We start from the raw sequence: 12,393 nt of genomic DNA, 5'->3' as shown, positions 1-12,393 counted from the left end.
GTAAACTTACAATTATAAATTTTCTAAGGAAAGGTGTCTAAGAAAAGGGGGTAGGGAAGAAAAATCATTTTCCTCATTTTCAACAGACAGAACTAAGCCTCTTATTTTAAATTTGTATTTGTTCTTACACAGTCAGTGCAACAACACATCCTTGTGCTGGCTTTCCTTCCTTCCCTGTCCACCATTGTTCCCTCAACTCTGCTCCCTGGGAATCATTTAACAAAAACCCACCAACCATGAAAGCCTGCTTGGTGGGAAGTTCTAGGAAAGACGTTCTATAATGAAACACCATAATCAAAACTAAAAGACAAAATAAATTGGATAAAATATTTCTCATGAACAAGAGGTGAAGAATTGATATTCCTAATATGTTAAAGAAGTGTACAAATAAGAAAAATACTAACCCCCAAAGGAAAATTACAAATTTAAATTATAAATCTTTTTTCCATCAGTTTTTAAACATTTTTAAAAGGTAATATTATATTTATTCAAATCTAAGATTCATTAATGGTAAGATGCACCATATGTTATAAGCCACTATAAAAAGAAAAATGCTGCATATTAAACCAGAGCCAATAACCCATTTTTTCACTTGATGTGCATTTTTCATTTCATCCACTGTATTCTTCAACTCCAGAATTTCTGTTTAGTTCTTGTTTTATGGTTTCTCTCTTTTTATGAAACTTCTCATTTTGTTCATGTGTTAGTTTTTCTGATTTTTTGTTGATTTGTCTATCTGTGTTCTCTTGTAGCTCACTGAGATTCCTTATAACAATTATTTCAAATTCTTTGTCAGGCAATTCATAGATCTCCATTTCTTTAGGGTTGGCTACTGAAATATTATTGTCTTCCTTTGGTGGAGTCATGTTTCCTTGATTTTTTTCATGTTTCTTGAAGTCTTATGTTGCAGTCTTTGCATTGAAGAAGCATCAGTCACCCTTCCAGTCTTTACTGACTGGCTTTGAGAGAGAAATGCCTTCACCCATCAGCCGAACTAGGGATTCTAGACCTTTTCTATGAATGCATCTGCTCCACACCTCTTGTTTCCTGCACAGGTGAGGTGGAAATTCTTAGGATCATAGGCCTTGTTTTGATCCCATAAAGCCAGGCCAGGGATTGAGAGCCTCGTGTTTGTTTTCCCTAGGGCAGCACTCTGAAATGCTCAAGTTTGTGTGCCTTCTCCCAATCCTGCAGAGTCAAGCTGGTTGTCTATATATGACACACTTGCACTTGCCATCTGCAGGGGACACTCAGGGAGCCAGCCTGCCGGGGGAGGGGTGAGGCATGTGGAGCATTTGGGATGCAATGGGCCAGCTGAGGTGGGGGGTCCACAGGTGAAATGTTCTAAGTGGCTGGTAGGTGACTTCCTAATAGACTCCACATAGCTCAGTAGGGTCCCTGACCTCTCTTCCCTTGTTTCTGGCCTCTCAGCTGTACTGATTACCTCTGAATGAGATGAGAAAGAAGTGAGCCTCTTGGGTACCACCCTGCATGGCTGGGTGAGTTGGGTGCATACTTGGAGAAAAGGTGATGTGGGTAAAATGAAACTGTTTTTCTTACCCTCTTCAATGCATCTATTCTCAAATTTTTTGCTCCAATGGTGTGCTGGAACATCTCTGCTGGACTCACAGACTCTCACAAAGGTCCATGGATAATTGTCAAAATTGATGCTTCTGCAGGGAGATGATGGTAGAAAGCTCCCATTCCACCATCTTGCAGACATCACCTATGTCCCAAATATAAATTAAACACTAGCTACTGCAACCCTTTAATAGGATGAGTAGCAGTAACATACAAGTTGTATTTTTGTTTTTAAATAAATTTTTATTTTAGAGGAGTTTTATATATACTGAAAAATTATAAAGATAGTACAGAAGGTTCCCATATATCCCACCCAGTTTCCCCCATTAATACCATACATTAGTAAGGTACATTTGTCACAATTAATAAACCATAATATTATTAACCAAGTCCATATTGTAGTCATATTTTCTTAACTTTTACCTAATGCCCTGTTTCTATTCCAGGATTCTACTCAGGATATCACATTATACGTATTTAATTGTCCTGTGTCCTTAAGCTCCTCTTTGCTCTGAAAATTTATCAGACTTCCCTTGTTTTTAAAGTCCTTAAAAGTTTTAAGGTCTGATCAGGCATTTTGTGTACTGTCACTCAAGTGGGATTTGTCTCATGTTTTTTACATGATTAGACTGGAGTTTTAGGTTTTGGGGAGGAAGACCATACAAGTAAAATGTCATTTTCATCACATCATATCAAGGATATGTACCATAAACATGATTTATCATGGTTGATGTTGACCTTGCTCACCTGGATGAGGTTTTGTTTGTTAAGTTTCTCCACTATAAAGTCGCTCTTTTTCCCTGTTTCCATACTGTACTCTTTAGAAGAAAGTCACTCTATGCAGCCCACAATTACGGAGTGAGGAGTTAGGCTCCACCTCTTTGAGGGCAATATATATATAAATATGTATAAAACTATTTGGAATTCTACTGCACAGAAGGTTTGTCTCCTGTTTATTCAACCATTTATTTATATCAGTATGGATCCATGGATATTTATTTTATACATAGGGTTGTAATCCAATGTTACTTTATTTATTTCCTTGCTCAAATTATTCCAGCTTTGGACACTGGGGGCTCTTTCAGTTGGCTCCTATGTCACTATGACATACCCCCATCAATGTGGGTTTTTTGCTTTTATTTTTACTACTTCCTTATTTTCTAGCATTATCAGATACTCCAGAATCATCTTGTATATTTCTGCCCAATTCCAGAACGAGCCCTCTCCCCTTAGAATCCTCCTATGAATCCTTTTATTGAAAAATAGTATTAGAAACCAATATCTGGGCACCAAGTATACTCATTACTACTAGGGTCCTTCTCAGCTGACAGAGCAAGGAAACACATGTATGTACACTAAAGTACGTAAATACATTTAGCTATAAATATTTCTATGTAATAATCTGTATTAATATTAAGCTAAACATGAGTTCATACTGATGTCTCCAACTCTACTCCAGTACCCCAGGGATCATTCTAGCCTCCTACCCTTACTTATCTGTAAATTCCCACTCTAACAGTGAGAAATCTGGCTCCTATCATGTCATTTACTTATTCAATCATTCAATTCCACTATACATGGATAGAAGTATCAGAATTATTATCCAAACCATATGGGAAACAACTTTATCAACAAGAATACAGTATTTATGTGCAGTTCCCTTTGCCTTTATTCATAGATACTCCACTTGTTTCCAGAATTGCTTAGGTCACCACCTGTTTCCCCCAGCCTCTTCAGTGAGATTCCTTCATACACATGTATTATGGTTATATTATTTTTCTTACATTCTGTATTCCATCTGGAGATCCCATGATCTATTAAATGATTTTTGCATACATCAAAGCCCATTTTTTGCATTGTACAGCCCTATAAGTTTTGACAAATTCATAATATCATGTATCTGTCATTACAGTATAATACAGGATATTTTCACTGTCCTAAAAACATCCCTTGTGCTTCATCTTTTTAAACTCTCCCAACCCACTTGAATCCTTGACAACCACTTTACCATCTCTACAGTTTTGCCTTTCCAGAATATACATAGAATTGTATATCACTTTTTCAGACTGGCTTCTTTCATTTAGTAATATTCCTTTAAGATTCATCCACATCTTTGTGTGGCATAACAATGCATTCCCTTTTATTTCAGAATAGCATTCCATTGTATAAATATACCATACTATGTTTATCTATTTACCTGCTGAAAGCCATTGGTTGCTCCCAGTTTTAGATGAATCTGCTATAAACATTCATATACATGTGTGGATATGAGTCTTCAAATCAGTTGGGTAAATACCTGAGAGTTTGATTAGTGGATCCCAAGGTAAGACTATGTTTAGCTTTGTAAGAAGCTGCCAAAATGTCTTCCAAGGTAGCTGCAACATTTTGCATTCCCATCAGTGATGAATGAGAGTTCTTGTTGATTCACATCCTCTTCAGCAAAATTTACTCTGGCTATTTAAACCAAATGTGATTTTATTACAGGATAGCAGAAAGCTCAGAGAATTCATCTCTGGGAGCACTAAATCCCAGGCCCTGTGGCTCACTGCCTGGAACAATGCCCACTTGTGCCGTAGAAACTGCTCTAGCAAAATGTGACAGCCACCATTACTCAGCATGAGGTCTGCACACAGGTGCTCTTCCACCACAGCCCTTGAAATCCATATACTGCCCCTTCCATCCCTGCCAGGCAACCCACACACACCCCTGTGCATGGTGGCCCACTTATGTCACCCACCTCCTCTGAGGCTGTGTCACTGGGTGTATCTGAATCTGTGTCCCAAGTTTGTAACTGCAGCCCAAAGGCATCTGTGAATGAGAGTCTTCTGGTGTCTGCCTTGCGAAGGTAGAACTCAGACAGTGGGAAATTACCGAATTATCCAAATATAGGAATGGTGTTCAAAGATGTTCTACATCTTTGACACCTGTCCATTATAGGCTGTCACTGCAATGTATAATAGCAAAGACACTAGGATACAACCTAAATGTTCAGTAAAAGGCCATGATCAAACAAAATGCAAACTATCCATGAGAAAAAATATGAAGCCAGAAAAAATATGAAGCCAGAAAATAATGTTTTCCAAGGATTTCTACTGATTTCGAAATACAGTATACTCATGCTATGAGGTTACAGGGAATAAAGCAGTATGCAATTCTGTATATACAGATGATCCAATTTCAAAAATAAAATTCGAAGTATGCATAGAATGAAGCCTGAAGCATATAACACGAAATACTGATGATGGGTTCCACTGAGTTGGTTTTACTTTTCTTCTTACTCGTTTTTTTAATTTTCAAGTTTTCCACAATGTATTAATTGGAAAAAAAAAAAAGCATAACATCGCTAGGTGTGGTGGCTCACACTTGTGGTCCCAGCACTTTGAGAGGCCAAGGCAGGCAGATCACTTAAGGCAAGGAGTTCGAGACCAGCCTGGCCAACATAGCAGAACCCCGTCTCTACTAAAAATGCAAAGAATTAGCTGAGCATGGTGGTACACACCTGTAATCCTAGTTACTCAGGAGGCTGAGGCACAAGAATCGTGGGAGTGCCTCCCATGAACATGGGAGGCAGAGGTTGCACTGAGCCAAGATCGGGCCACTACACTTCAGCCTGGGGTGACAGAGCGAGATTGTATCCAAAAAAAAAAAAAAAAAAAAGTGTTATCCTCTCTCTACAAAAAAGATTTTCATATACAAAAGATTTCATAGTCCAAAAGAAGATGCCGTCCCTCATTGAAATATAATTTACTTAAAGGTTCTCATAGATTTTAAAATAAAATCAATTATAACAGATTATTTAAAGGAAGAAGAAGTTTTAGCATTCTTTATCAGCATGTATAATTGATTTGAATTTCTGCACTACAGAAAGTTTGACTCAAGCTTTTACTTGCTAGATGTAAGATATGGGTAAGCTGCTGTAACAAAAAGATTCTAAAACACAGTGACTTTAACAACTTAAAAGTTTATTATTTCTCAAGTGATAGTCCAGAGGTGAGCAGTCCAGGATTAGCAAGGTGGCTCTGCAATATGAGGTTATTCCATGACTTGGGTTCCACTCCTCCGGTGTCTCTGCCACCTCCTAGGGCGAGGTCCTCATGGCACAGTGGAAGCTGACTCACCTCCATTCATGTTCATGCTCTGGCCTATGGAAAGGAGGAGAGAGGAACTTCAGGTCATGTCACTTGGTCTCCAAGAGGATGACTCAGAGGCCATTCAGAGCACTCCGGTTCACATCCTGTCTGCTCAGGCTTAGTCACGTGGCCACACCTAGCTGCAAGAAGGCTTGGAATTGTAGGGTCTGGTTGGGTAGCCATGTGCCCTGTTAACACTCAGAGGTTTTATCCTTACATGCAAGAAAAGGAGAATGGGTCAGTGCGGTGGAGCACCCCTGCAGTCCCAGCTACTCAGGAGGCTGACATGGGAGGCTTACTTGAGCCTAGGAGTTCAAAACCAAAATAGTAAGACCCTGTGTCAGGAGAAAAAGAAAAGAAAAGAAAGAGGAAGGAAGGAAGGAAGGAAGGAAGGAAGGAAGGAAGGAAGGAAGGAAGGAGGGAGGGAGGGAGGGAGGGCGGGCGGGCAGGGAGGGAGGACAGAGGAAGGCGTGAGGCACCGTGCCTGGCCAGTTGATTTCCACTCTTAACTGGATTTGAATCATCGGGGGAATTTGAACTCTGCACGTGTTAGGTCTGCACCCCCTGAGATTCTGGTTCAGTTGATCAAGGGAGGTCCTCTTTCCTACAAACCCTACTTCCTGCTTGCTCTTCCCAGCCTCAAAGAATTCACTTCACAAAACCATTCCCTTCCTAAATCCTTAATCTCCAGACCCTAAGTCCTTCCTTGGACATACAGCGAATCCCCTTCAGGGCATAGACCTTTTTTTTTTTTTTTTTCAAGAGAATTAAATCGTTTATTGATTACACATGATAATGGATGATACACAAGCTTCATTCCCATCTATAATTTTATCTGGTACCATTATTCAATTTAGATATATTGCATAGGATGTGCCAACAATCACTTTTATAACCGGCATAGACCTTTTAAATACAAAACTCTGGATGAATCATTTCCAGGGTGTCCAACTCAGTCCTGGAATATCTTCTTCTATTCTTTGAAACAGTAAAACAAACAAGTGGTTCTCCCTCCCAGGGAAAGGAGAGGTCAGGCTTCCAGAGGATGAGGGAAAGCATTTCATTTCTTCCAGATGGGTTGATAGCAACAAAAACAAATTGAAGATAAATATCAATAGATCTCCATCCTACATTAAATTACAAATACATCTCTATGCTACCAATATGTCATGGGCTGAATCTCTCCCCTGTCCCCCCACAGCCCACCATTCATGCGTTGAAGTCCTGACCCCTAGTACCTGACTGTGACCTTATTTGGAGACAGGGTCTTCATGTAAGTAATTAAGTTAAAATAAAGTCATTTGGGTGGGCTTGATCCAATGTGCCAGGTGTTGTTTTAAGAAGGGGAGATTAGGACACAGACCCAGAGAGACCCCCATGTGAAGACACAGGGAGAAAGTCACCTACAAGCTCAGGAGAGAGGCCTCAGAGGAGACCAACCCTGTGGACACCCTGATCTCAGACTCAGCCTCCAGATGGTGACAGAATAGATTTCTTCTGTGGATCTACCATATGGTATATATATATATATATACTGTAGGCGCCCAGTCTATGGTACTTGGTTATAGTAACCTTAGCAAACTAATACAATATGACTTCTGAGCATAACACAGACATTGTAGCGGGAGGTTTATAAATATTTGCTGGTTTATTATTGTTGATTATTAACAGAGGGATTTAGCTGAAGGACTAGGGGCAATGAATCTGGATTTCCTGCTAAAACTGGTCCAGGCAAGCCGAAGACAAGACCAAGGACAAAGCCTTGTTGAAAAGAGGGCTCAGAGGAGCTTGACAAAAATGTGGTTAAGGAGAGCATCTTTGTCACCCAGACTGTCTGTGATAATTAATCATGACAGTCTGGGTGACAAAGATGCTGCTGTGAAATCTTTATCATTCAATTTATTTCAATTCCTCTGGAAATAATCTTAAAACAGTCTCATTTTCCAAGAGGGAAAAAGGATGACAATCCAACATTTCAGGCTAATGACCTGCACGCTTTACCAAGAAAACAGGAAAACATGCCTAGAGTTGACTGGTGCTCAGGTCAAGCGGATGGCACAGCCCGAGCAGCGGTGGCCTTGGACCTGACCGGGCTGGGCAGTTGTCTGTGTTCAGAAGTTCTTCAGGCCATTTTGGACAACGCAGAGGAGTTAGACGACATGGGAGCCCCAAGGCTGACTCTGGCCAAGAAAAGCCCCAAGATTATTTCAATCCAGAAGGTTGCCATATCTGCTCCTTTTCTGTCTGTCACCTCTTTTTAGTCACAGCAGCTGTGGGACGTTTCTCTGGAAAGGCAGCAGCACCCTGTTCCTCTGGAACATGGATTTGTGTGAGGTGAGAATGATGTGTTCACAGCAAATGTGGCAAAAACAGTGGTGGTGTGTTTTTCCCCAAAAAACTTTGCTGTTTCTCAGAAAGCTATTATGAAAAAGGCTTAAAACCTAATAGGAATGGGATAGGATTCTAGAAACACTTCCTTTGCACCTATACATATCCCTAGGACTAAAGCTAAGCTGTGAGAAAAACAAATAATAATAAACATGAAATGAATGTTAAGAATCCCCATGTTCCATGATTTCCACTCTTTATTTAAATTTATTTATTTATTTATTTATTTTTTAAATTTTTTTTTTTTGAGTTGGAGTTTCGCTCATTGCCCAGGCTGGAGTGTAATGGTGTGATCTCAGCTCATCGCAACCTCCACCTCCTGGGTTCAAGCGATTCTCCTGCCTCAGCCTCCAGAGTAGCTGGGATGATAGTCGCCCACCACCACACCCAGTGGGGGGGGGGGGGGTTTCACCACATTGGCCAGGCTGGCCTCGAACTTGTGACCTCAAGTGATCTGCCCGCCTTGGCGTCCCAAAGTGCTGGGATTACAGGTGTGAGCCACCACGCCAAGCCAGTTGATTTCCACTCTTAACTGGATTCGAATCACCTGGGGAATCTGAACTCTGTACCTGTTAGGGCTGCACCTCCTGAGATTCTGATTTAGTTGAACAAGGGAGGGGCACTCTGAGCTTTTAAAAGAAAACACATATTAACCCTCCCCCCAGGTGACTTTAATGTCCAACTGGATTCAAAATACTGATCTGTTTTAACTTCTAAGCTTTGTGGATAAGGAAACTGAGGCCCAGGGAAGAGGAGTAACTTGTGAAAGTTCATAAAGCTAGTTAGTGGCAAAGCCAAAAATAAAATTGGCATTCTGCAGCACTGCAGACCTTAAGAGGTTTACTTAACTTCACCTGGTAATCTCATTCGGCACACCTGTTTACTTACGGTGTTAGGAAATAAGAAACAAAATCTAGACACTTTTAACTAGTATTCCTCTGACATTTGGAGTGACATTTGAACGGGGACTGATTTCACAGGTGGTCAGTTTTGTAATGAATATTTCCTCATATAACAAAAAAGGCTTGCTGGTACAGTCTTTAAAAAATGGTGGCACATGGGAACAACAGACATTGTGTGTTACTAGAGAGGAAGGTGGGGGAGGCCTGGGTTTAAAAACTGCCTATTGGGTACTATGCACCCTGCCTGGATGCAATATATCCATGTAACAAGCCTGCACAGGTACCCCATGTCTAAAATAAAAGCTGAAATTGTAAAAATAATTAATTAAAAACAACAAAAACTGTGGTGATGGCTGGGCGCAGTGGCTCACGCCTATAATCCCAGCCCCTTGGGAGGCCGAGGCAGATGGATCACCTGAGGTCAGAAGTTTGAGACCAGCGTCACCAACCTGTTGAAACCCTGTCTCTACTAAAAATACAAAAATTAGCTGGGCATGGTGGCAGTCTACTCCGGAGGCTGAGGCGGGAGAATCGCCTGAACCCGGGAGGCAGGGGTTGCAGTGAGCCAAGATCGTGCCATTGCACTGCAGCCTGGGCAACAAGAGTAAAACTCTATCTCAAAAACAAACAAAAAACTGTGGTGACTTGAATAATGATTGCTCAGATAATAAGAATATCCTACACTAGGTGATATGTTGTCCTTGTGGATTCATATGGAAATGGACACCTGCCATATTTGCAGGCAGAAAAACAGGCTTCGAATTCCACGCACCCCTGATGGCTATTCTCTGCCTAGAATGCCTCTTACCCTCCTATGGTAACAGACTCACACCCCTGATTACAGGGGTTGGTACATCACGGGACTGGATCAGTCACTATACCCCATCCTTTGAAGTTGGTAATGAGGTCATCCTTCTCCCAAGAGTGAAAGCTACATTTCTACACGAGTTGTTTCACAGCTAGCCTCGTGTCCAGCAGTTGTCCATGCAGACCGGGTTCACCCCTAGCTGCCTTGAAACCTGAGCTGAAAGGGTTATTTAGTAATATGCCCTCTGCCTTAAGGACTCAGTATCTGTGGGTGAAATTTTCTTACTCAGGTTTATCTACTGCCTGGCAGCCATAGCAGTTGTAGCTATTTGACATCTTGATGGCTGTCTCTGTCCTGTGCTTTTATCAAAAGAGGCTGAGCAGTGGCCTTCCCAAGGAAAAGGAGATGGGGATGTGTTTTGGGGACAGAAAGTAGAGCCTCGAATACTCCAGCTCCTTTGGACTGTATGTTGAAGGGACAGAGCAAAGACACTTTGGCCCTGTTGGGGCCCAGAAAAATGACACCCTAAGTAAAGGCCTAAGAAGTAACCTCAGACACAAAGTCTCTCCCTGACCTTCTCCTGCTCTCCTGTCCCTCATCCCTCATTCTCTCCTGAGGCAAGCAATAGGAACCAGAATCCCTCTTCCCCAGGGTGGGTCATAAAAACCAAAACGCCTTTCCCCCAAGGCCAGCCATAAAGTCCAGAACTATGACTTGAATCCCTAACCCCTTTGCCTTGCTATGTGATACTGGCCATAAAGAAATTAAGACCTTCATCCCAGAAAGGTCCTTCCCCATACCAGAGAGGAAGGAATTCTGCACAGAGAGGCCACGGAGAATCCGAACAGACAGGACTCCCCCTCAGTCTATCAGCATTAGACCATAGCCTTCCTGTCCAATCCCTTTTCTACACGCCTGTCTGTACTTCATTGAACTAAAACATAAAAATAGATCATTTTTCCCTGTATCTTGTGGTCACTCATTCTGAAGGCTCACATGTCACATAAAACTATAATCAAATAAACTTGCGCTTTTCTCTTGTTAACCTGTCTTTGGTATTAGTGTGTTGGGTGTGACCCTTATAATGGGGAGGAAAGAAATTGCCCCTTTCTCCCCCTACAGCCCCATCCCTCAGTTCAGAATGATCTGAATTCTTTAGGCTACAGTCGCTCTGCTGCCCAAAAGGGATTTGATAGTGTTCAATACGTTTATAGGAGGCTCTAGGATAGAACTGAGCTTCTGCACTAGATTCAACAGACCAAACCAAAATGTAGTTACTCACGCTGAAGTTTCCAACTGAAATTAAGTTGTTTATCTGACCTTCCAAAAAATCAGTAGACAGAGAAAGATAATAGCCAAATCCCCAAAGAGGCCAGTTTGAGTCAGCATGGTAAAGAAGTTCTCTCTACTTTACAAGGAAAACTAACTTTGCAATTACCAATCTGCTTTTTGTTTTCTGTTTCTGTTTTCTTAGGCCTTTTCTGTCTATCAAGCCAATTTCCTCTGCTTGGCTCATCGAAACACTCTATCTTATAGAATGAGGTGTTGCCCCAATTCTAGAATTGCAAATAAATGCCAGATCTTAAAAAAGATTGTTAAGCCAACTGGGTGCGTTGGCTCATGCCTATAATCCCAGCACTTTGGTTAGCTAAGGCAGGCAGATCACTTGAGCCTAGGAGTTCAAGACCTGCATCAGCAACAAGACAAAACCCCACCTCTAAAAAAATAAAAAATAAAAAAATTAGCCAGGTGTGCTGGCACACATATGTAGTCCCAGCTACTCAGGAGGCTGAGGTAGGAGGATGGCTTGAGCCCAAGAGGTCGAGACTGCAGTGAGCCATGATTGCACCACTGCACTTCAGCCTGGGCAACAGAGGGAAACCCTGTCTCAATTAAAAAATCTATATTTTTTAAACTGAATTTGTTCTAATTTTGTCTTTTGACAATAGGGAAATAATTGCTACTGATGTGCAGGAATGGACCTCCAACCTGAGGTCTAGATCTGCTTAGTGATATGGTAAGTTGTGCAGAGAATTTACTTTTGATTAATTCAGCCATAGTAAACAGTCTGTATGTGCTGGGGGTGTTTTGTACCAATTCCTTGCATCTAGTGAGGAGGGAGACATGTAAACAGTCCCCAAAGTCAGGTGCAAGTGGGTGTAGGGTGATGACAATTTAAATCATGGCTTCCCCACGTGAATGGCAAAGACAAGCTACTTTTCCCCAGTGGAGTCCTCAGGCTGGGCAGTGACATTATTAGCTGGCTAGCCCTTGGGGTTCTGGGAATCTGTGTAGCTTCTGCCTTATATCATCTCTATGCAATTTTTTACCCTTTGCCATTAAATTAAGTTTATAACCTCTTCTTATTGTGTCCATCAATCACATTGCTGTCCCTTTGTGATAACATGTCTGGAGGTTTAGACCACAGTGGGGAAAAGACTGGACTGTTTCAGGCTATTGGATCTCAGGTTAGGGATTTTTGCAGGAGAATTTTCCCTTCATCTTGGCTGTTTAGGCCACATGCTATAGACAATTTCTGTAGGCAGCCCATTTCAAATTCACAAGCACACAAGGAAGGAGCCTC

The sequence above is a fragment of the Macaca thibetana genome, chromosome 13, assembly GCF_024542745.1.
Source record: "Macaca thibetana thibetana isolate TM-01 chromosome 13, ASM2454274v1, whole genome shotgun sequence".
Classification (NCBI taxonomy): domain Eukaryota; kingdom Metazoa; phylum Chordata; class Mammalia; order Primates; family Cercopithecidae; genus Macaca; species Macaca thibetana.
The sequence above is the reverse complement of the archived record's forward strand: the minus strand, read 5'-3'. Positions refer to the sequence as shown.